The sequence below is a fragment of the Dromiciops gliroides genome, chromosome 5, assembly GCF_019393635.1.
Source record: "Dromiciops gliroides isolate mDroGli1 chromosome 5, mDroGli1.pri, whole genome shotgun sequence".
Lineage (NCBI taxonomy): Eukaryota > Metazoa > Chordata > Mammalia > Microbiotheria > Microbiotheriidae > Dromiciops > Dromiciops gliroides.
Genome location: NC_057865.1, coordinates 190,198,405 through 190,225,077, shown reverse-complemented (window position 1 = coordinate 190,225,077; position 26,673 = coordinate 190,198,405). Strand labels below are relative to the sequence as shown.

Sequence of the window (26,673 nt, the reverse complement as noted above, 5' to 3'; positions counted from 1 at the left end):
TATTGTTTTAATAGACTATGTTTCCTTGATCAATTCTAGGAATCTCTTGTGAACAAAGGGTAAAAGGAGTTTAGGCAAATAAGCAAAGAGGAATTTACCTATATGATAATGTATTAGAATTATTCACCCATAATGAAGTGCTAATTGTAGCTGGTGTTCCCACACCCTTCAAAGGACATGCTTTTAGAAAAGTTCTTTCTAGTCCTTTCTCTGTCTCTGTGTCTGTCTCAGCTTCTCTGTTTGTCTATGAGTTTTCCTAGTAGGGCCAGCATAAGCAAGGGAAAGCTTGTGGTTCTGAATAAGTAGGCTTTTAAAGCAAATGTATCTACCCAAGATACACAAGATGCACAAGAGCTCCAAGTAGCTAGGTAAACTGATAAGGCAGAGAGGGAGGGGAGGAGAATCTAGCTGTCTCTTCCAGGGACTGGCCTTGGTGGCAGCAGCATCATATTGTCTTTAATGATCACAGTTAAGGAATGAACAAGTCTGTCATGTGCAGAGATGAGATGAGTGCCAGAACAGCAGTGGTAAGGTCAGGATGAGGAATATAGAGAAAGAACTAGGAACATTATACAGGCCGGCAGAGGTCGGGGCCTTAACTAAGTAGTTCCTAGGGAAATCAGTAAATGGAAAGGAAATCACAAAATGGCGATCTCAGACCTTGACAAATCTGAGTTAATGTGTCCAGAATCACAGCGTTTGAAACACAGAAATTAACCAGGAGGGAGAAAGTTGGAAGGAAGTGATTATTTTCCAAAAATAACAACAGAGGAGCCGACATTTTGTGAGGGACACTCAGCAACTGTGCACAGGAAGGAGGCAGGAAGACTCTGCCGCTGGCTTTCTGAGTCCATTGCCTTCCAAGTTAAGGTTTGGCTTGTTGGGAGATGGTGAGTAGGTGGGGTCCTTATCTTTGTTTCAAGGAGTTTCACCTTTTGGACTGTAATTAGCATCATCTCTGTTTCATTCCCCTTTCTGGGAAAGGGCTCTTCATTAGGGTTCTTTTCTGCCCTTCTTTCTCCCCTCTCTATGTACTTCCCCACTGAGTGCCTCATGTATTGCTATTACTTCAATCATCACCCCCATGCATGACCCCAAGTCTCTGTCCCTGGCTCCAGTCTCTCTCCTGAACTCAAGATTCCATTTTCTAGTAATTTCCCAGACATACCCACATGGATGCCTCATCAGACTCTCAAGGGCAACATACCTAAAACTAAACTTACCATTTCCCCCATAAAACCAACTCTTTCCTGTTTCTGGTAATTGCACCATCACTTTCCCAGTCACCTATACTTGTAACCTTTGAATCATCTTGGATCTTTCCTCATTTTTCCTCATCCAATCAGTTACCACCACCTGTCAATTTTATTTCCCATAATATCACTTTTATCTGCCCTCTCTTTTTTTTAGCTCCTTGAAGAGTAGAATCACCACTAATTGTCATTAATCTTTGCATCTCCTTCAACACCTAGGACATAGAAAATGATAAGGGGTTGGAACATATCAAGGTATCTGGCACTATTAAAGTTTAAACTAAGGGGGCAGCTAGGTGACACAGTGGATAAAGCACCAGCACTGGATTCAGGAGGATCTGAGTTAAAATCTGGCTTCAGAAGCTTGACACTGGCTGTGTGACCCTGGGCAAGTGACTTAACCCTTACTGCCCTACGTGAGATTTAAAATTGAATATACGAGCATTAAACTCCCCCTTTAACTTTTCCCTTATGTATCTCCCAGACCACTAAGAAAAAGAAGCCTCTGAGCTTTAATCAGTGAGGGATTAGTTTTTATTGTTTGGGAATTAATTAGACAACAAAAGGTGATACCAATTAGGGAAATGGAAAAGTAGAAATACAAATGAATAATCTTAGATCTAAGCTTAGTCTATGTTCCTTTATAAAACTCACTGAATCCCAAACTGCCTTCCAGGCCAAGAACCAGCACCGAACACCAAACGTGCCACCACGGCTAAGCTGAAAAGCCAGAGAGAGACTGAACTTCCGTTCCACCCTCAGTTTTAAGCTGGTGTGCTGGAAGTTCGTCACGGACTCCACCCCAAAAAGGAGGTCCTTCAAAAGCCGCTTCAGTAGCATTTGTTCAACTCTCTAATGATTCAGCTAAAACTTCCGTTTTTTACCAAACCTACAAAAAAAAATAAATAAAGTTTAAACTGGCCAGCTACACTAAAGGACAGACACACCTTGAGAAGTAAGGGAGAGAAGCCTATTAGATGTAGCTGCTGCCTGATTGGTGCCAGGGGAAAGAGATAATTCCAGAAGTCTGGACCACCACTTCTCATTCAAGCTTTCCCCCACCCCCAAAGGGAAGTTTTCTTTGTCAGGTGGTCATCCCATCTACCATCTATAAAAACTTTTGCCTTTCTTCTGTTCGAGGAGATAGGTATCTCAAAGAATTATGCCTCTGAACCATCTCCCCTTGAGAGGAGAGAATTCTTTCTCTCTTGGTCTCCTTTCTCTAGCACCTAAACAAAAGATGATTTTATTCTAATTGGATTTGTGTGTGAGATGGTGTAATTCTTCAAAGAGGAATACTTAAGGACCCCCACCATCAGTGATTTCCCCCATGACAGTAAACATTCTGTAAATGTTTGTTGGATAAATAAATGACTAAAAACAGTTATCTACTGCACCTTTCTCTCTATAGCACATTTTGCTTCCAACTCTCTCAAGACCATATTCTTGAGTATGTGTCCCTGCCTCCATTGTTTCATCACTGATCTTCTTTTTTAACTGCCTTCATTCACAATCTTTGTCTCTCCATTTTCCACAGACTGTTCTACTGAAGTAGATCAGTGGTCAAATTCACAAGTCCCTTTTTGGTTCTTATTGTCCTTGGTCTTTCTAGAGTTTAAGATTCGAATAATTTCCTGGACATATCCACAAGATGCCCTATCAGCCTCTCAAGGTCAACATGTTCAAAACAAAACTCTTCTTGTCCCTCCGTCTTCTCCCTCTTGTGTGAGACTCTTCCCTTGATATCTATTTCTGTGTGCTCTCTTTAGGCCCATTCTTCTCTGTGCCCTGGGGCTGGGGAGTGTGGTTTAGTGAAAAGGGGACCAAACTTGGAATCAAAAGATTCCAAGGCTTTTTTGAACTTCAGTTTCTTCATCTGTAAAATGTGGATAATAATACCTCACAAAATTTCTCACAATGTGGAAATGCTATGAAAATGAGAACTATTATGACAGAGAAGAAGGGAACACAGAGGCAATAAAAAAAATGAAGAGGGGACAGAGTTGCCCACTGCCGAGAATTCTTTTTAAGTGCATTTATTTACAAACTTAAGTGAAATCTACAGTAGCATCCAGACTTAAACTGAAAATTTGTGATCATTTGTCTATGAGAAAATTTCCCTTTGCAAAACCTATTTGCAAGATAATTCAGCAATAGTATATGGCAGCTAGGTGGCACAGTTAACCCTGTTTGCCTCAGTTTCCTCATCTGTAAAATGAGCTTGGCAAAGGAAAGGGCAAACTTCTCCAGCGTCTTTGCTGAGAAAACCCCAAATGGGGTCATGAAGAGTTGGACACAATAGAAACAACAACAAACAATTTAGCAGAATACAAACAATGCAGAGGCTAGTAGTGATTGTAAATGCTCTTGGCTTTAATTTATTCTTGATTACATGCTAACAAAAGCTAATTGACAGCGAGTATTTATTTATTAATTTCCAGGGTAAGTATGTAATAAAACTGCATTTTTAGAAACTTTTTAACAAAGGCTTTTTCTTCCTACATAGTCAGGAGTGAGTTTTAATTTAAATTAGGTGCAAACCATGTAATTATACCTTTTTTGGTACCATGTAGGGAGTTTGTAGTGTCCCCAAAGGGTAGCATAGAAGAAAGGACAGTTTCTGCCTATTCATTCTTCTTAAGTTTCTCAGTTCCAAAATACTGAATCCATGGTAGGAAAATGGACCTGGCCCTTTAAATCTACATACAACCAGGTCCATGTCCCAGAAATTAGCAGAGAGTCTAAGAACAGATGGCCCTAGAAATGTTTGTTCAGGGATCTCCTTTACAGAGGCCACGGGGTCTATAAACATAGCTGCAAAGCTTCATGGGAGAGATCTGCTTTAGCGTAATCATGGTGCCTGGTGGGGAAAGTGGCTCAGGCTGCAGAAGATTGAGAGGGAAGGATTGGAGGACTAGATATTAGCTAAGGTGCATACCAATGTTAACATTTTGTGATTCTGTGACTTGTGGGCATCTGGTTTGATGGAGAAGCATCAGGGATCAGGGGACATAAAGTAGATGGCAAGGGCAAGCGAGTGTAATTCTGGCTTTACCCCTGATGAGTAATTGATGACTTGTTCTGTACATATGTAGATAATGCTCCACTCAGCTAGGTAGCACAATGGATAGAGCACTGGGATTGGAGTAAGGAAGATCTATGTTCAAATCTACATTCAGACACTTTCCAGCTTTGTGACCCTGGGCAAGTCAATTAACCTTTGTTTGCCTTAAACCATTGGAGAAGGAAATGGCAAACAGTGGTCCAGTATCTTGCCAAGAAAACCCCATGGACAGTTTTGGCGTAATATGGTCCATAGGGTGACAAAGAGTTGGACCTGGCTGAATGATTGAACAACAACCACATTTTAATTGCTCAGGCTTGTTGTCTAGCATGAGACCTTACAATATAAAACTTAAATCTTTGTGCAGCATGTAAAGATAGGTGTAGGTGGTATTCTCACTGAGCTCCTTCCAACTTATTTCGTTCAAGAGAAAGAAATTTTCTCAGAGAGAAGGGAATGGGAAATGCTTGTTGAATGCATGAAAGGCACAGAATACTCCAAAACATTTATGTCCTGGTTCAAAGATTAGTGCCAAAAGCTGATTAGTAAATTCATGGTTTGTCTACTTATACTTTTATTCCTGAGGATAATCACTAGTTTGAGTAACAGCTCTTGCTTTGGTTCGATGCATTAGTTAATGGACATATAGTAGCATTTTCATAAGCAGATCTGAATTTTATTTGTAATGTATCCTGGGTCTGTCAGGAAGGATTGTGCTGCAGAGCTGAGACCATCAGATAAAGAATCCTCATGGACAGTTCCAAGTAAAACAAAAAGTGTAAACAAAACCACAATTCACAAGAATGCTGATTTTTCTTCTGATTCTAACCCTGGAAACAACAGTCTGTTGGCCAATATTTCTGGTTTTTTCTCCTCAGCTAAATTTCCCAGCTGAAAGCCACCTCCACACTGGTACAGTTGCTTGTAATACGTTTCCCCTATTTCATGTGTTATCTACTGGACGTTCCTAAATAATAGTGCTATTATCCTATTTGTAGATCAAACTGGAAAATGTGTTTTTTTTTTTTAAATCAACATGAACCCCTCAGGGATCTTTCTGTATGAGTTAGTGGTTCCTGTTTCTATTTGAGTTTGATACCATTGATCTTGCCCACTCTTCTTATTTTACAGATGAAGAAACTGAGGCTCAGAAAGATGAATATTTTTGTTCTCTAATTTTTCTCTTTGGGGGAAGAAAACGTTATCTAAAGCTTTCACTTCCCTGTGTCTGGAGTTCCCATGTCATTTGGAAAACAGTGTTCCTTTCCACCTGACCAAATAATACTTATTTAAAAAGAACTTAAAAAAAATTTTGGTGGGGCAATTGGAGTTAAGTGACTTGCCCAGGGTCACACAGCTAGTAAGTGTCAAGTGTCTGAGGCTGGATTTGACCTAAGGTCCCTCTGAATCCAGAGCTGGTGCTTTATCCACTGTGCCACCTAGCTGCCCTCAACATTATTTTTTTTAATTAGCAAGTATTAATTTTCTCTCTGCCCTTCACCTTGCCCCACCCCCAGCAAAACCAAATCCTCATAACAAATATGCATAGATAAGCAAAAGAAATTCCAACATTTACATGTTCAAAAATAGTTGTCTCCTTCTGCCTACCCATCCTTAAAGGCCTGGTTCAAAGCCACACTTCTCCATTCAGTCTTTCTTATTACTTCAATCTGCACTGATTGCTCCCTTTTATGAGCTGCTCTTATACGTATGATGTTGTGGTGGTGGTTCAGTCATGTCCTACTCTCCATGATCCCATTTAGAGTTTTCTTGGCAGAGATACTGGAGTGGTTTGCCATTTCCTTCCCCGGCTCATTTTACAGATGAGGAAAGTGAGTCAAACAGGGTTAGGTGAGTTGCCCAGGGTCACAGAGATAGTAAGTGTCTGAGGCCAGATTTGAGCTCAGGAAGATAAATCTTCCTGACTCCAGGCCCAGAACCCTATGTACTATGGTTCCATCCACCTGCCATAGTTGTACTTATACTCAGCATCACACCATCAAATCTTTTGTTGTCCTCTGTAGTTTCTTGGGTGCTGGTCCTTTCCTTTCTACAACAGTGTTAGTTCTTTTGTAGCCCATATAGCTCCTACTACAGGCAGCTATTCAACAAAGGCTTATTGATTAATTAACTGAACAAATAATTGATATCAGGATCAATTCTTAAGTTCACTTTAAAAGTATTGCAGCTCCATCCAGTATTAGTGCTACCCTCAACCTCAACATAGTTTGTGATAATGGAAATATCAGCTATTCATCCCTTAATATGACCCTGGGCACAAGATATTAGGTGTTTCCACATAAAAATAGGTATCACATGAAATTCTGATAGGAGTCACCCTTTTGTCTTATTCTCCTTTCCATCCCAGCCCCACTTTTACAACTGTTTGTTGGCCATACATTTTGGATCATATTGCTACTTCAGTGAAAAAGCCCTGAATTGGGAATAAGAAGGCCTGAATTACTTGTTCCTAGCTGTGTTTCTTTGTGTATGGTAGTGTAGATGCACTTTAGGTTTTTTTCAGCCTTTAAAATGCTACCTGAAACCACTCTGGTCACTGTGGCACATAAAGGAAGAAGTTCCCCAATTTTATGAAGGATGGAGAACATGTGGATTCTTGCCTTTGATGCTGCTATCTAGTTAATGAATAGTTAATTACTCAACATTCATCAAGTACTTACTATGGTACTATGTGCCAAGCACTGTGCTAAGCACTGGGGATAGAAAGGCAAGAGACAGTTCCTGCTCTCAAGGAACTTATAATCTAATGGGAGAAGTCAACGCATAAAAAGAAGCTGGGGGTAGGGGTGGGGTGGTACCCTGCATAGGGGCAGTCTTCAGTTTGGGTGGGAAATGATCAGAGGAAGTGTGCATTCAGAGTTGATTTCATCTTTTAAAAATGATGATTTTCTGGAGATCTTAAGATCCAGGAGATTGCCTGGGTGGGAAATGATGAGGTAAAGCCCTGAGTAAGCCCCTTAAGTGGTATCTGCTCAGTCCTCACAATACCTCCTTCTCAATGGACTCATTTTCATTATTATTAACTTTTCCCCAATAGAACAAATAATTGTTTTGTTCATACAAGTCTGGCTGTTGCTGGGGGCTTTCCCTTGTTGTGCTAGTACAACCAATCCCAAACATTTGTTTTTAATGGAGAAGCAGTGGAGAGGGCCCAGACTGTGTTTTATATCTTTAAAGGTTTTATGGGTGCATGTATTCCAAATGCTATTTAAATAGGGTGGAAAGAATGCAGAATGTTTTGGGTTCCCTTTTTTGGTTTTCTTTAATGGTTCTTCCCTAAAAGTCAAGTGAAGTTTGTCAAGCATAAGGGGGAGGAGAGGGGGCCAAAGAGAGAGAAGAAAGGAACAAAATTGACAAATAGACTCAAGTATATATTTTAATAGCCTATTTAAGGGTTAATTAATTGATTTTAAATTATTTAGTTGTGATTTTAGGTTAATTTATTCATTAATTACTTTCCTATTATTCTTTATGTTCTCTATTTTGCTGTGTTCTTCACATTCATCACACCTTACAGAGCAGTAGTTTTCCATTATATTCATGCATCGTTATTTGTTTAAGCCATTCCTACTTTAGTGGACCAAAAATGAAGCTGCCTTTGTTTCTAGCTCTTTTCTACCATAAAAAAATGCTGATATAAATATTTTGGTATATATGGGGTTTTCTTTCTCTTTTGGATGTGTATGGCTTATATATAACTAACAATGGTATCTATGAGTGAACGGATGTAGGCATTTTAATTACTTTTTTAGAATAATTCCCAATAGCTTTCTAGAATCTTTAAATCAATTTGCAATTCCACTATGTATTAGAGTGCCCCTTGCATAGACTATTCCTCTTTCTGTCATCTAACAATTTCCTGGCTGTAAGGTGAAACCTCAGAGTTGCTTTAATTTGCATCTTTGAAAGATTTAAAAATATTGATTTATTTTATTCATGCTTTTGTTTCTATATCACAAACCATTTCCCAGTATTATGAGGGAGACATTTTTAACAAGCTAAAAGGAAGGAGAATGTATAACTAGACTTACTGATATATATATTTGTGTATGTATATGTATATAGATATATACACACATGTATGTGTATAGATACATGTATTTATGTATATATACATATGTGTATATGTGTTTGTGTGTATGTATGTATGTAATTAGGTGAGAGTCAGGAAGACTCAACTTTCTGAGTTCAAGTTTTGCCTTGGTCACTTAATAGCTGTGTGACCCTGGGCAAGTCACTTAACCCTCTTTGCCTCAGTTTTTTTCATTGGTAAAATGATCTGGAGAAGGAAATGGCAAACCACTGCATTATATTTGCCAAGAAAACCTCAAATGGGATCACAAAGTGTCGGACATGATTGAAATGACTGAACAACTGTATACATATATGTGTACCTATACATATAGGGAGAATATTATAGGTACTACAACATATATCATATATATGCACATGTACATATGTATAAATATATCTTTCTCAAATCCTTACTTCATAGTTGGTTTTAGCCTAAAGGTTGCAACATATATTGCTAAAAAACAAACAAAAAAACCCAAAACAACAACAAAAAAGAAACATATATTGTTGCAGTGACATTAAACAAGTTTGCTGGTGTCTATCAGTTATTTGCTAATTTTCTTAATTTGACAAAGGCAATGAAAAATAGATCGTGCCATTAAAAAACTTACATTCTACTAGGGTATGCAATATATAAAGAGAAGATAATTTGAAAAAAGAAATTGCACTAGTAAGCAGGCTTCTCTGAAAAGCTTTTTTTGTGGGAAGAGGCTTAATTTCAAATAGATAAATGAAATGAAAAGATAAGTTATTAAAGCAGAGGAGAATGGAGAGAAGTACTTCTCAGACCTTTAACTGAGGAAGAATTCATAACCAAAAGGAGATAGTGGAGATCACAGGTTACAAAATGATAATAATAGCTAGTAGCATTTATATAGTATTTCAGGATTTACAAAGTACTATACATATGTTATCTCATTTAATCCTTATAACAACTCTGTGGGGCTAGTGCTTTTTTTATTCACTTTTTGCAGATGAGGAAATTGATGCTTAGAGATGTGAAATGACTTGCCCAAGATCCCACAACCACTAAGTATCAGACAGAGGATTTGAATTCAGGTCTTCCCGACTCTAAGTCCAACACTACTATCCACTGTCCCAAGGCCTTTGTACTTATAAAATCAATGCAACTAGATTAAGAATTGAAACTGAATGGCAGGCAGGTTTTTTTTTTTTTTTTTTGCTCCAAATATCTTAGGTAAAAAATTATTCAAGATACATAGGGTAGTATCTTAAGTATATGACTGGGAGTTGTTTCTCAATAGCCAAGTGGTCAAAGGCTATATAAAAACTGATTTTCAAAAGCATTGCTAACCATAAACGTATGAAACAATGCTCCAAAAACCTAATAAGAAAATTTCAAATGAAAACAACTCTGAGGTTTCAACTCATATCCATCAAATCGGCAAAGATGATAAAAGACAACAATAGTGTGGGAAGGGTTGTGGAAATACAGGCGCAGTGTTCCTGCAGTTATGAATTGGTTCAGTGGTTCTGAATAATAACTTGGGATGATTTGAAAAAAGTTACCAAATTGCACATACTGTTTGACCTAGTTCAACTATGCGGCATGTATTCTATAGAGGTTAAAGACAGAAAAAAAGAACAAAAACCAAACATTCCAAATGTACCAAAATATTCATAACAGAACTTTTGTAGTAGCAAAAAAAGGGGAAGGTTTGTATGAATAATTCAAAGCAAAGATAGTGGACAGCATGACTATAATAATGTAGATAGGGCAGCTAGGTTGGCGCAGTATATAAAGCACTGGTCCTGGATTCAGGAGAACCTGAGTTCAAATCTGACCTCAGCCACTTGACACTTACTTACTAGCCGTGTAACCCTGGGCAAGTCACTTAACCATCATTGCCCTGCAAAAACAAACAAACAAAAATAATGTAGATAAAAATAAAACTAAAGGGCAGTCAATCTCAGATTGAAAGCAATGACTAACATTAGTTCCAGAGGGTAGATGGTGAAATAATCTCTCTCCTCTCTGTAGAGAAATGGGATACAAATGTTGCATACCTTGTCAAACATGAATCCTATGTCCACTGGTTTTACTCTACTGTATTTCCTTGTAGGAGTATTCTAGTAAAGGATGGAACTACTACTGAAAAAAAGTTTGTACTTACCAAACAAATGCATAAGTAAAACTTCCAAGTACAAAAAAGAAGAAATAAGAGATGGCAGGTGGAGTTTGGTATCTCCTCCTTAATTCTCCTGAGGTATCCCTTTCCCTCTTGGGCTAGTGCCATAATTACAATACTACTGGCCCCAGCCTTTCTGAATTCCGTGTCTGGTTCCTGCAAACTCTAAACATTTGGAAACTTCCTTTAAGTAGTGAGTACTGCCATTGCTAAATGAAGAGGTGCCCTAAGTGGGATTTCAGGGAGTCCCAAGTGTCCAGATTTCAAGAGGAGAGGACAGGAACTAACATTCTTGTTTTCAGACAGGGCTTCGAAGGCAGAACTTAGAAAAATGGTTGGAAGTTGCAGAATAACTGATTTACATTCCATATCAATTTGTCTTAAAGTGCCATGGGCTGCTGTGGGGAAATGTAGTTTTCTCCATATTAGAAAACTTCACATAAAGGCTACAGGGCCTCTTGCTGGGGATGTAGAAGAGATTCTTGGTTAGGCTGGACTGGAAGGTCTCTGAGATCCCTACTAATTCCTGAGCTTTTGTTATTCTGTAAATGTCTTTTTGGCTGGTAGGCTCTGAATGTTAAAAACAATGTAATTGAATAGAATTGCTAAAAGCAATATAACTGAGCATGAAGTAACTCTGCATGCTTGTGTGCATGTGGATTCTGTTTTGACTTTTTAAAAAGTAAATGCTACCTAGGACTTAAGGAGAATTTGATTTCCAAAAGTTGGAGCTTATTCACCCAGCAGCCTTGCCAATTTTGTTTCTTTATTTTTTTAATACCCACGGGTGTATTATCACAATATGATTCTACAGTTGCACCAGTGTGGCAAAATGGAATGAACACTGGGGTCCAGAGTCAGATGTTGTTCAGTCATTTTTCAGTCATGTCTGACTCTTGGTGACCCCATTTAGGTTTTTGTTGGCAAAGATCCTAAAGTGGTTTGCCATTTCCTTCTCCAGCTTATGTTACAGATGGGGAACAGAGGACCTGAGTTCAAATCCTACCTCAGTTACTAATTGTGTGACCTTGGATCACTTGACTTTCTTTGGCTTTAGTCTCCTCACGTATAAAATGTAGATGTTGGACCAGATGGGCTCTGAAATACCTTCTGGCTCTAGTCCTATCACCCCATGACCTCTGAGTTGTCATAGATTCTGGGTTGCCTGTTAGCACTCACAGCATACGTCTAAGTACAGTGTCATGCAGTAGCAAGAACACTGGCCTTGTAATCAGAAGACCTGGATATGAGTCACTACCTGTGTCACTTCACATCTCTCTGAGCCTTAGTTTCCTCATCTTTAACCTAGGGATAGCTATCCTGTCTACCTCATTAAGGAGCTAGCTGGGACCAGTACACATAGTACCATATCTGGTATCAGGAAGACTTGAGTTGAAATTCTGCTCCAGACACTAGTCAAACCTCTGTTTGCCTCCATTTTCTACTCTGTTAAATGGGGATAATAACAGCACCTATCTCCCAAGGTTGTTGTGAGGATCAAATGGGATAATATTTGTAAAGTGCTCAGCACAGTGCCTGGCACATGGTAGGCGATATGCAAATATTAACTGTTATTATTATATTAGAATAGATTTGAAAATTCTTTGCAAATAGTAAAATATAGTACCAATGTAAAGGATTAATTGTAATTCTAAATGTAGGCTCTCTTTTCTCAAGCCTTCCAGAGACTATATGCGTAAGACACTGAGAGGCTGCTGCCAGCAGGAAGCTTCAGACAGTGTTCTGCTGTTGTTGTGTCTCCTCATAAGGCCTCAGGGAGTGTGTGACTGTAGAGATGGGACAGAACAGATAAAATCAACGCCTCAAATACTTGTGCACCCACTGTGTGCTCAGTACTCTGTTTGTGACTATGCTGGGTATGCAAAAATATAAAATACAGTCTCTGTCTAAAGGACTTTGCAATCTTTGTTGAGAAGACAAAATCCACACAAAACAATTAGAACACAAGGAAGGACCTATGAATATAGACTTTAAAAGTGTGATGGGAATCCAGAGCAGGAAAAAGGTCATGTGGTTAAGGAAGGTTTCATGGAAGAAGTGGGTCTTGGGCTTGGCCACGGAGGATATAGGAGATGTGGGTGGGCAGAGGGGTGGGAATGAGTATGACATATTAGAGGGACAATGTCAAGACAATGGGTGCTCTTCTCTCCTTCCAGTGTCCTTAGGATTTATTCCCTCTTGTCTAGGAATATTGAAGTCCTCAAATTGCCATATGCAGCCCTGAAAATATGGAGGCTCTTGTATGGGAGGGGTAGGAGATTTAGAAGTACAGTGTAATACAGTGGGGAAGGGATTTGGAATAAGAGGATCTGTGTTCTATTCGTGACTTTGCTACATTTTATATGGGTACAATTTAGGCTTTCTGTAAGGAAGAACAAAATGAAACAAAACTTCCTATTTGTTGTTGAGTAGTTTCCATTGTATCTGACTCTTTTTGACCCCTTTTGAGGTTTTCTTGGCAAAGATATTGGTGTGGTTTGCCATTTGCTTTACCTGCTCATTTTACAGATGAGGAAACTGAGGCAAATAGTTTTAAATGATTTTCCCAGGGTCACACAGCTAGTAAGTGTCTGAGGCCATATTTTAATTCAGATCTTCCTGACTCCCAGCCTGACACTCTATCCACTGTTCCACCCAGCTGTTCCTATTGGACCCTAAAATACAAAAGCATGGCATGATTTCGTAAAAACAGTGTCAGGAGAACTAAAACTTTGAGTGATCTTATCCTAGTGAGAAATGTAAGAATAACAAAAAGATGTTTTCCGGTTTTCTTTTTCATTAAGGAGAGATATTAAATCCTTGGGATTGAGCAATATAATGAAACAGACAATAGAATGAATGAAGGCAGATGTACACAACCTTTTTTTTGTCTTGGATTTTTTTTTCTGGTAAGGAAAATGATGCTTGGACTGGAAAAAGACAAAACAGAAAAGGCTAATACAAGATACTATACAAGATAAATAAGGTACTATACAAAATAAATAAGGAGATAATAAGAGACAACCTTCTTAGCCATCCTTGATGAATTAAAATTATTAAGCACACACTGCATATCAGGCTATCAGAAGAATGGTGAATATGATTGTTGAGTCATTGTCAATGATTTGGATTCTCATGAAGAATGGAGGAGGAACTATGGTCTGGAGAAGGTTGAATGTCATCCTGATTTTGAAGAAAGGGAAGAGAATAGAGAATGCCAATTATGAGCCCATGAATTTGCCTTCAATTTTTGGTATGATTCTAGAATATAGGATTTAGGAGATGATTAACGAACATCTAGAAAAACAAATGGTGATTGATCACAGAGAAAGATGGCACAGCTTTATTAAGAATAAGGTATATCAGACTTGCCTCATTTTCTTTTTGACAGAGTACCTAAACTGACAAATTAGGGCATTGTTACAGATAGAGTTTACTTTGATTTGTAACTTTCAAAAAATGATATTATAATAGACAACTTGGAGAGATGTGGGCTACCTGATAGTATAGTTAGATTCAGAACTGGTTGAATAACTACACAGAAAGAATAGACATTCTTATATCAATGTCAGCTTTGAGGAAGACTTCTCTTGGAGTGACACAAGAAGTTGTATTTGTCCTTGTGCTATTAAAAGTATTTTTAGCAGTTTCTTGTATAAAAGCAAAGAAGGAATGCCTATCAGATTTATAAGAGATAGAAAGATGGGAAAGATAGCTAATACTGGATGAAAGAGTCAGCATTCTAAAAGATCTGGGAGTTTGGTGGGCTAAATTCAATTAGAAATTTTATTAAGTGCCTCTTGTGTTCTGGGTTCTAGGAATTCAAAGACAAAATCTAAGTAGTCCTTGTCTTCAAGGAGACTGATGAATGTGAAGCGTTATACTTATGTAAATAAACACACTTCACAAACAAATATATATATATATATATTTTACATAAAAACATCATTGATGTATAACTAAAAGGTATTTCCCAAGAGATAAATAAAAGATATGAAAACACATTGCTCAAAACAGTCAAAAACTATTAACAACCACATCAAAGAATGCTCCAAATCATTAATAATAAGAAAAATGCAAACCAAAACATCCCTGAGGTTTTACCTCTACTCTATACACTAGTGAAGATGGAAATAAAGAATGTTGGAGAAATTGTGGGAAGATAGGCATACTAGAACATTGTTGGTAGAGTGGTGAATCTGTGCATCCACTTGGGAAAGCAATTTGGAATTATGCAAATAAGATAGCTAAATGTCCATACTCTTTGACCCAGAGATTCTACTACCCCAAGGAGTCCATTGATAAGAAGAAAGTCTCCTATACTGAAACATTTAGCTATCTTTTGTGATATCAAAGAATTGGAAACAAAGTCGATACCCATTAATAGGGGAATGGCTAAAGAAATTGTGGAATGTAACAGTAAAGCATTGTCCTGTGAGCAATGCTGAATATGAATAATAGGGAGAAGCATGGAAGGATCTATATGAACCAATACAAAGTGAGGTGAACAGACCCAAGAAGATAATATACAAAATGACTATAACAATGTAAATGGTAAGAGTGACCAAAAAACCAAAACCAAGCAAACTAGAAAAAAAATCCCAAATCCCAAACCAAAAGTGAATGTTGCCAAATTATAAAGAACAATCATGGCTCCAAAGAAGACACCTTCTCCCTATCCTTTTGCAGAGGTGGGAGGTCCATGAGTGTGGTAAATTGCACATATGTTCAGATTTTTGTGATGTATCGAGAAGTTTTGCAGATTTTCCTCTCCTTTTCTTTTTTTCTTACCTTAAAAATATTATTAGTTATATAAAATGACTCCAAGCTCCTTCAAGGCAGGGACTATTTTTTTTTTGTAACTTTTTGTATCCCAGCATTTAAAATATTGCCTGGCACATAGTAGGAACTTAATACATATTTATTAATTGATTGAGAAGGTACAACGGAAAGATACTAGGGAAAACTGTTGATTTAAAAAAAAAACCCAAGACATCAATAAAATTTATTTAAAAAGAGAATAAAAGCAGAAGCACACAATTTACACTAAAAGGACATTCGTGAATTTTTCCTTCCTGGTTTTGACCCTTTCCTGGCTCAACTCCTCTGGCAGTCAGCTCAGATCCAGCTGTTAGGAGACAAGGAGCTTTCAGGTGCCTGCCGATAATTTACCCACAGATAATTGAGAGCTGAATGTATTACTCTATATAGAATCTCCCCATCCTGGTCTTGTTTCTCAGTACTCTCTGAAAGCAAATGTTTTTAATGCAGAGAAGAAAAGGGAACAGCCTTTAGACCACACTGATACTTGTAGTTATGGGTTCCGGAATTCACCCCTTCAGAGTAGAGAGACCTAGGGACACAAGGGGCAAAAAAGAAAGAAAAAAGGACCTCAGTAAAATCCTTAGACTGTGACAATGAGGTCAAAGCAGGATTTTATTAGAACCATATTTGAATCCTGAAATTAAAAAAAAAATAAGAGCAACATACTTTAAAAATTATTTATGATTTTAAGCACATGAAAGGCGTATCATGTACCCAGGGAAGGCATAATGGGGAACAGCTGGCAAACATGTGTCTCACTGTTCTTGGGATGTTCATAATTCTCTGATGGCCAAGAATAACAGTAATAATGATGCTGCTGTTGCTGATGATTGTATTAATAATAATAAAAAAGAAAGAGGAGGCTTTCCTGGAACCTGCTGTGCAGCAGCGCTCTGGCCCCTTGATGATGGGTAAAGGTTGGGAAAGGTGAATCTTGGCCAGAGTCTTTGGTTCCGAGGGACTGCTTTAGGGTCAGCAGGCAAAGAAAGATCGTTGTCTCTCCCCAAGCCAGTCCCACGAGCAGCTGCAGAGAGAATAACCAGGACTGGTGACCACCATTGGAATCGTTCTTCCTGTGCTTTCCAAGTTTGGTCTATTTTTGTCCAGACCCTCTGGGTGAGATCTGGGAGAGGTAGGGGATTTCCAGTGAGGATGTGTAGATCAGCTTTAGACTGACTAGAAGACAGATTCATCTGCGGCCTCCCTCCAGGGGAGGCCTGTTACATGTTGGGGGTGTGGAAGGTGAGGGAACTAGGGCTAGAAGTGACTTCCTTTCCCTTCCTCATTCCCTCTCTTTTCACCCATCTGAAGCTTATGCTTTTTAAATAACCAGTTCGGGTCATACCTCCTCTAAGAAGACTTCCTGACCACAACAATGCATAATTTAATCATTCTAAATACTTACAACATTGATTATCTTTATTCAGTATGTTCCAGATATTGAGAGACAGCCTTGAGTTAAAAAATTATTCAGTTGTGTCCGACTCTGTGACTCTCTGGACAACAGCACACCTATACCATCCATTGGGGTTTTCTTGGCAAAGGTACTGGAGTGGTTTGCTGTTTTCTTCTCTAGTGGATTAAAGCAGAGGTTAAATGATTTGCCTGGAGTCATACAGCTAGTTAAATTCCTGAGATTAGATTTGAACTCAGGTCTTCCTGACTCTAGGCCCAGCACTGTATCTGCTGAACCACCTAGCTGCCTCTGTTCTTTTTAAATAAGGCTTTGTAAATCATTTATCTTTTGCTAAATTTTGTGTTTCAATTTTTGATTTGGAAAATACAGTCATTGTCTCTCTACCACTTAATTGCCACTTATCACATAACTGCTTGCTATATTAACTATCTAATTCAGTGGAATGAGCATTTAATAAGTGTTACACTACATGCAAGGCACTGTGCTAGGTCCTAGGGGTACAAAGATGACAGAGAAAAACAATTCCTGTCCTGAAGAAGTTGACATTCTAGTGGAATGTAAACAAGTTGACATTCTACTGGAATGTCCCCCAACTAGATTTGAAATTCTCCAAAGGCTAGAACTATGCATTATACTTCTCTGGTATCTCTTAGAAGGGGCAGTGAAATGTCACATTTGTGTAACACCTTACATTTTATGGAATCACAGAGTCTAAGACATGGAAAAGAGCTTAGAGAACATGTGGTTTGGGGGTTCTTAAATTTTTTGTGTGTGTCCTGGACCCTTTTGGCAGTCTGGTGAAGCCCAGAGACCTCTCCTCAGAACAATATCTTTAAATAATTAAAGGTAATGCTAAATTTCAGTTAGAGATTAGTGAAAGTAAAGAAGAAAATTTTTTCCCCATCGAAGTTCATTGATCCCCACATGGATCCCAGGTTAAGAACTCCATACTTAACCCCAAATTCCTTCAACAGCTAGTTGGTAATCCAGTTTCTTGAAGATCTCTAGTGAGAGAGAACCTAATCTTCCATCTTGTAGTTTATTCTGCTTTTGGACAACTCTTGCCACTGAGATGCTTTTCCTGAGATCGAGCTAAATCTGTACCTCATCATCTTCTGTTCATGGCTCATGATTCTGTTCTCTTTGGCCAAACAGAACCAATCTAATCTCTTTTCCACATGATAAGCCTTCAGATCCTAGGAATAAATTTCTCATAGTCTTCCTCTTCTCCCCTAGTCTTTTCTTCTCCATTCTAAGCAGTCCTAGTTCCTTCCTCTAGTCTTCATTTGGAGTATCGTGTTCAGTTCTCCAGATACAGGCTAGAATAGAATTATGATCTCCCTCATAATGAGCCCTGTGACTTTTAAAATACGCTCTAGAATAGCACTAGCCATGTTCCTTTTTTTTTTAGTGAGGCAATTGGGGTTAAGTGATTTGCCCAGGGTCACACAGCTAGTAAGTGTGAAGTGTCTGAGGCCAGATTTGAATTCAGGTCCTCCCAAATCCAGGGCTGGTGCTCTATCCACTGTGCCACCTAGCTGCCCCCATGTTACATTTTAAACACACTGAGCTATCTATGAAAATCTCTAGGTTTATTTCACAGGAATGGCTGTCTAGATTTTTGAAACCCAAGTGTAGAATTTTACACTTGTTCTTATTTAAACCCATCTTTATTTAATTTGGCTCATTTTTCTAGCCTGGGTGGTCTTTTTGGATTTGGACCCTCTCATGCAATGCTAGATGTCCCTCCCAGCTTTATGTCATTTGCATATTTGACAAACATACCATTTAAACCTCCATCCAACTTTTTGATAATGATATTAAATAGCCGAGGATCAAGGACAGCTTCCTAAGACAGTCTACTAAAGACTGCATCTTAATTTATTACCAATTTAGTCACTCTTTGGATTCAGTTCCTTGCTCAAACTGTGCTAACATCTAGCTGTATCTCCACATTTTGCACAAAAGGATAACATGAGAGACTTAAGAAAAATATTTTGCTGAAACCTAAGTAGACTGTTTCTTGAGTATCTTCCTGACCGCCAAGTATAGTTTTCCTGTCTAAAAAAATAAGGTCAGTTTGTCAAATTTGTTCTTTTAAAATTAATTTTAGTGACTTTTTCCATTATGCCACTTCTTTATATTCCTCCCCTATTGCCTCCCATGAATTGAACCCTCCCCTAGTAACACATAAAATTAATTAAGCAAAAATAACCAATATGGTGACCATATCTGACAGTGCATATGCTATTCTCTCTGAGTCATCTCTTACCTCTTTCCTGAGAAAGAGGTATTGTTTCATTATTTGTTTTCCAGGATGATTTTTTAAAAAGTGATCTTACATTGTTGAGGTCATTGTGTATATTCTGGAGTTTCTTATTTTATTCTATATCAGTTCATATAGATCTTCCTATGATGACCTATTCTTTAAAAATCATTTATTTATTTTAAACATTCTTTTATTTTTAAATTGAATTCCAAATTCTATCTTTCACTCCCATCTCCCCCCCCCCACCCCTGCTACCCACTGAGAAGGCAAAGTGATGCCAATTAATCAGACATGTGAAAGCATGCAAAACATTTCCATAGTAGCCATACTGAAGAAAACAAAAACAAAGAAAAAAGCAAAAAAAAAAGTGAGGAAATTACACTTCACCTTGTACTCAGATTTCATCAGTTCTTTCTCAGGAGGTGGGTAACTTTTTTTTTTCCATTATGAGTCATTTGGACTTATCTTGGATCATTGTACTGTTCAGAGTAGCTGAGTTTTTCATAGTTGCTTATCATTACAACATTGTTGCTACTGTACATAAATGATCTCCTGGTTCTTTGCTGCTTTGCATCAGTTCATATAGGTTTTGCCATTTCCCCCCTAAAATCCACCCCTCATCATTACAATAGTAATATTTAAAGTAGTAATAATTACAATAGTACTCCATCACAATCATATGCCAAAACTTGGTTAAACATTCCCCAGTTGATGAACAATCCCCTCAATTAGTAATTTTTTGCCTCCACTAAAAGAATTGCTATAAATATTTTTGTACATGTAGGTCCTTTCTCTTTTTCTTTGATCTCTTTGGGCCACAGACTAGCAGTGGTATTGCTGGATCAAAGCATATGCCAGTTTTATGGCCCTTTTAGTCATGACTTTAAGTTGTTCTCCAGAAGATGGACTAGTTCACAGTTCTACTAATTTACTCTATTTGTTTACCTTTGTTTCCTTATATCCTCCAGCATTTGTCATTTCTTATAGGGGTGAAGTGGCATCGCAGAGTTATTTTGATTTGCATTTCTCTAATCAGTGATTTAGAGCATTTTTTACATGACTATAAATAGCTTTTATTTCTTCTTCTGAAAACTGCCTGTTAATATCCTTTGACTATTTATCAATTGGGGAATGGCTCTTATTTTTTATAAGACTCAGTTACCTATATATCTGAGAAATTTTTTGATATTCATTGTCTATGATACCTTTTAGCAAAATGTAGTTTCTCTGATTATCTCCTTTAATTAGGTTACCTTTTGCTTTGTCTAAGATCATTATTACTACCTCTGCCATTTTTTTTCTTTAGCTGAAGTATAATAGATTCATTTCCAGTTTTTTACTTTAACTCTGTGTGTCTTTCAGTTTCAAAGATGTCTATCATACAAAATGTATTATTGGATTCTGGTTTCTGATCCATTCTGCTATCTGCTACTGTTTTGTGAGTGAGCTCATCCTATTCACATTCCCAATTATGATTAGTGTGTATTTTCATCTATCCTAGTTTTTTTCTGTTAAGGGCAGGTAGGTGGCACAGCAGATAGAGCACTAATCCTGGAGTCAGGAGGACCTGACTTCAAATCTCATCTCAGGCACTTGACACTTACTAGCTGTGTGACCTTGGGCAAGTCACTTAACTCCAATTGCCTCAAATATCTGGGACTATCTCCAGTTTTCCTGATGTATATTTAGCCACTGGACCCAGCTGCCTCTGGAGGAGAGAATGAAGCTGGTGACTTTACACAGCCTCCCAGATATCATTTTTTTCCCCTAAAGGATTATACTCAATTTTGCTGGGTAGGAGAATCCTTTGTTCCTTTAACATGGAAGTTACTCAGTTTTGTGTGGTCTTTACTGTGGCTCTATGATATTCAAATTGTTTATTTCTGGTTCCATGTAGTATTTTCTCCTTTACCTATGAACTCTGAAATTTGGCTAAAATATTCCAGGAAGTTTTCATTTTGGCATCTCTTTCAGAAGGTTACCAGTGAATTCTTTCAATTTCTATTTTATCTTCGCTATCTAAGATATATGGGCAATTTTCTTTGATAATTTCTTGAAATGTGATGTGTAGGTTACTTTCTTTTGGTCATGGCTTTCAGGTAGTCCAATAATTCTCAAATTATCTCTCCTGGATCTATTTTCTAGGTCACTTGTTTTCCCAATGATGTATTTCATATTTTCTTCTATTTTTTCATTCTTTTTAAACCCTGTTTTATTGTTTCTTGAAGTTTCATGGAGTCATTGGCTTTCATTTGCCAATTTCTAATTTTTATGGAATTATTTTCTTCGGTGAATTTTTTTTTACCACTTTTCCCATTTGTCCAATTCTGCTTTTTAAGCAGTGTTTTCTTCAGTATTTTTTTTTTTTGGTGTCCCCTTTTACCAATCTTTTAGTTCTCTTTTCATAATTTTCTTGCATCATTCTCATTCCTTTCCTCCATTTTTCTTCTACCACTCATCTCTTTAACAATTCTAGAAATTCTTATTGGGCTTACATCCAATTAGCATTTTTTGAGCCTTGGTTGTGCCCATTTTCACATTCTTGTCTTCCGAATTTGTCGCTTCATCTTCCTTGCCACCATAGTAGCTTTTATGGTCAAGTTCCTTTTCTGTTGTTTGCTCATTTTTCAGCCTGTTTCTTGATTTTGAAGGCTATTTTAAAGTTGGGCTCTACTCACTTGGGGATGAGGAAATAATTTTCCCAGCTTTAGGCTTTTTTGTGCTGCTATTTTCAGAGCTAATTCTGGTCATCTGTAAGTTTTTGGTTCTTCCAATGTGGTATGATATGGGGAGAGGTATTGTTATTGCTCTCCTGTCTGTGCTCTGGACTTTACCCAGGAATGGACCTTGTTCCTATGCAGCTACAAGGCTAATGCTCCTCTCTGTCATGGAACTTGGACCAGGGCATCTACTACCTTGTAACCAACCACAAGCACTTCTCTCTGACTTAGAACTGTGACCCAGAACTGATTATGGGCAATCAAGTTGACAATTATTGCCAACTGTACAGAGTGTCAGTGAAAAGTCCCCTGCAATCCCTTTCTAACCAGTTGTATGACCCTCTTTGTGTGTCTAAGTTGAGAGCTCCTGAAGCTGCAGTTGCTCATTGTTGAAGCCATCTCCAAGGCCCACTGCTGGTGCCACTGCTCTTTTTATTCTGGGTCAGCCCCCCACTCTAGTGTCATAGACCTCTCCTGTCAACTTCTCAAGTTGTCTAAAGGCTGGAAAAGTGCCTTACTATGACCTTTTGTTGTCTCTTCCACTACAAGTTATTTTAAAGTTGTTTCAAGGGGAATGCTGGGAGAGTTCAGCTGGATTGCTCCTTATACTCTATCATCTTCAACATGACCTAGTCTTTTTTGGGGGTGGGGGTGGGGCCAATGGGGTTAAGTGACTTACCCAGGGTCACACAGCTAGTAAGTGTTAAGTGTCTGAGGCTGGATTTGAACTCACATCCTCCTGAATCCAGGGCTAGTGCTTTATTCACTGTGCCACCTAGCTGCCCCCAACATGAACTATTTTTGATTAACCTGTGCTGCATCTCTTTTTAAGCTCACAAAAGCCATCACTTTATAATATATTCTTGAAAGTTACCAGGAGCAGAAAATTAAATTCACTGGTCAATATATTTTAGAATCCATTCTCTTGCCGTGTTAGAAAATTGATACATTTGCCTTTCTCCAATACTTTGGCATCTTCTTGTTCTCCATGACATTTCAGAAATTATTGACGGCAGCTCAGTAATTATATATCTGCCAGTTCTTTCAATACCTGGAGGATAGTTTTCCTGCCTGGGTGATTTAAGTCCTTTGAGGACAGCTAGATGCTATCCAATTATCTTCTCACTTATCTCAAATTTCTGCTATGAAACCACCATTTTTATTCTATCCTTCTTAGTCCAATGTCCAATGATCCTTTTTTTTTTTTTTTGAAGAGAAAAACCAGAAGGAATTGAGTAGTTCAGCTTTTTAAATTCCATCTGGTATCATCATCCTGTCCATCAGGAGCAATATTTTTTTTCCCATCTTTGATCTTCCTCTAGCCCCAAGGTAGTTTAAAAAAACTCACACCCCTTTTTGTTGTCTTCAGGTCCTGCCAATTGCAGCTTATTCAAGGCTTTATTGTTCCTGACAGGGTTATTACAGTACACAGTGTTGTTTCCTTGTATTTATCCTCATTTACTTGCCCTTCCTCCCATATTTTGTGCTTGTCTTAAAAATATCTGAATTTATTAATGAATTCTCTGAGTATCTAGTGTTCTTTTAAGATGGCTTTCCTCTTCTCTTCCTGTCAGAATTGCTATTAATTGTGTTTTCAGATTTGCATATTTGGAAACTTCTTATCCCTCTCAGGACACCTTGTCCTTTTTATCTTGCTCTACTTATCTTTTCTCTGAACTTTTAAAAATTGGCTCTCCTCAAGCAACACTAAAAGTAGACACTTTCTCTATAAGGAATTCTATGCTTGGAGTGGCCATTTTATGTTAATGTCCTTGATATTTTTACTTCAATAACAGCACAACAAATCTGGGAGACAGTGAGTTTAAGTACAATTATGTCTATTTTATAGAAAAGCAAAATGATGCTCAGAAAGTTTAAGTGACTTGCCTATGCTCACATAGCTAGAAGGATAAAAGCCAAGCATTAAACCCACATCTCTTTGTACCAAATCTAATCTTTTTCATTGGACTATAGGAAATACATATTGATTATTTTAAAATTCTATCCTCCCAGGTCCTTGGGGGCACTTTTTCTTTCAGTTGTTATCTGGATTCACCATAGCCACTGTCAGTGAGAAAAACTGCCCCCTCCCCCAGGTGGGAGTTTGGGGAAAAATGAATCAGACTTGGGGTACATATTTGTAGGTTCTGATGAGCTGCTTTGCAATACTGGATGCTTAGTTCTTTTTCTGTCTGCCACTGGTACTCATACCATCCTCTTTTGGATTAGGTGTTGATTCTGAAGGTGGTCAGAGGTTTGTGCATTACATTGGTGGAGACAGCTGAGTCTGCATCATACCCTTAAAGTTGAATTTATGATTCTTCATCTTGAAGCTACGTGCTTTAACTTCTAGGAAGGGATCCTATACTCCTGTGTTTTCTTTCCCCCCATCATATTCTTGGCCTCAGGAAATCTCCTTCTCTTTCTGTTTTCTCTTTAAAGGTCTTTCATTGGCCTTGCTTCAGGGAATCACTATGATTCAGAACCAGTGTTTAGATCTAAAAGAAAATAGAAACCACCTTTGGGAAACTAACACTCCCTGATGGGTAGGTGGAAGGGAAGAAAAGCTCATATGCTTACAGAGCTACAGCAGGAAGGAAACTTCCAACTTCCTCATTTTACAGAAGAGGCAACTGAGACCCAGAGAAGTTGTCACTTCATCAGGGTCACACAGGTAGTAAGTGTTGAAGGTGGTATTTGAACCTAAGTCCTCTGACTCCAGAGTCTATATTCTTTCCTGTTTTATAATAATCATGGTACTCAGTACTTAAAGTAAACTTCTGGGCATAGTTGTGGGCACAGGGGCTTCAAGGAGAGGCATTTAAGTTATCTCTAGTGTCTAGTAGTGGCAGAAGCATTGGATTTTGAATCAAAAGAGACTTGGATTTGAACCATGTTTTTTTTTGTGTGTGTGTAAATAGTTGTGTGATATTGGGCTAGCTAAAGGACCAGAAGAAGAAATTAGAAGAAATTTCAGTTTCTTCATCTTTTAACCAGTACTAGAATACACACTCCATGAAATATTAATAGTCAGTGTGCATCATATTAATATAGCACATGTAATATAATATTAATATAACATACATATAACATAGTGTGTTTTAGTGATATATAATATTAATTTACCACCTATAATTTATTAAAATAACATTTATGATATATTATTAATATGCATTCTGTATTCTAGCAATATATATTAACACATCATATGTAATATATTAATATATCTTATATAGTAATGCATAATATATACTAATATATAATATATACATAATAAACACATAATACATACTAATACATAATATATACCATATACACCACATGATATATATACATGTATATATACATGTATATATACATGTATATATATATATATGTAGGAAATGTGAATGTTTTCACTCTTTCTGTATGAATCATTATTATTCTTGGCTCTGTTTCTTCTTAACTCCCTTACTTCAGTCCAGACCCTCTCTATCCCAGGGCACTATACTTTTTTCATCTGCACATTGTGTAGGATTGTTTCCATCTATGGTTGTCTACTTTTTTTTCAGGTGGGAGGAGGATTTTGGGTTCAGCAGTAGATCAGTTGTCTTCAAGGCTCATTGTTGAACACTTGAGTAACCCTTAAGACTTTAGAGGATACACACAAAAAATTTCATCTGAGGATCTCTGAGCATTTTCTGAACTCCACCCTGGAGATGAGGTTGAAGAAGGTTGAGGGACTTTTGAAGAGTTTTTCTTCTGAATCTAGGATTATAATTGTGATGATATTGGGCTGTTTATTGCCAGAGATTAAATGGAGGAAGAGAGGATTCCAGGTTATGGAAGGAAATAAATGCTCTCTGAAAGTTCCTAACATCAAATGTAACCAGGCATTGGAAAGCAGACAGGTAGACATTCCACCAGGACATTGTCAGGAGACAGTCTCCTCATTTTGTAACAAAATTACCTGAAGAGAAGGCTCCAAACAGAACCCTAATGAGGGACTCAGATTGCAGAGACAATCTGCAAAATAATTCCTAGGTTGCAGAGATAATACATGCTCATGTGTTGGGAGTGGGGTGGGTGAGTAGAATTTTACACCGTCAAACAGGTCATCCTTGGAACATGCACATTATATCAAGGGTATGTGTGAGTATTTTTCACTGAGGTCCTTCTTTGATGCCTCCAAGGAAGAGAGTGGCTTTGACAGAGATCAAGAGAAATCAGTTCCAAAGAGATAGGAGAGGACTGAAAGAGACACAGAACAGCTTAGTCTGTCTGGAATTTGAGTGTGAAGGGGAGTTGCAGGAGACAAGCCTCAGGAGATAGATTGGAGCCAGACCATGGAGAGCCCTGAATGACAGACCAGATTTCTGGGGAGATGACCTTGATTTGACAAAGAGGATACTGGCAGAGTTTGAACTTTGGTGAGTCTTAGCAGGCTGGAAAGGTTTTGAATGTGGGCCCAGTAACAACAGGCTGTAGCCAAGCTACATTTGGGGTTGACCACTCGAGGGAAAAAGAAAGCATTTCTAAGGCTAAGCATCTCATAAAGAAACTTATACAGTGCAGAGAAAGGTTGGTTTTGGCATCTGTGCAAGGATTATTCTTACTAGGAAAGTAATGGATAATTGGATTATTGAAGATGAGTGTTTATGCATGAAAATAATTATTTTCTAGTCACTAGTATTAATAGGGAGCTATTACAGATAGCTGGTGGAACAGATAGGGCTTGCGAGGTTAGTTCCATCCCTTTCCATCCTCCTGGATTTAAGAGATGGCATTCTAATAGCAAAAGCAATTAGCATTAATTTACTGCCTTCAATGTGCAAGAAGTTACAATCTAACATAGAAGGAAAGGGTGAATGACAAAAATGCAAGGGAGTTTACTTGCTCTGA

At 38.0% G+C, this 26,673-nt stretch overlaps 1 protein-coding gene across 1 annotated transcript in view; it reads left to right on the top strand.

Annotated features, from left to right (window-relative positions):
• The window catches only part of ANO2 (anoctamin 2), a 518,536-nt gene that overhangs the window by 99,112 nt on the left and 392,751 nt on the right, over positions 1-26,673 (top strand). The gene's annotated exons all lie outside the window — the stretch shown is intronic.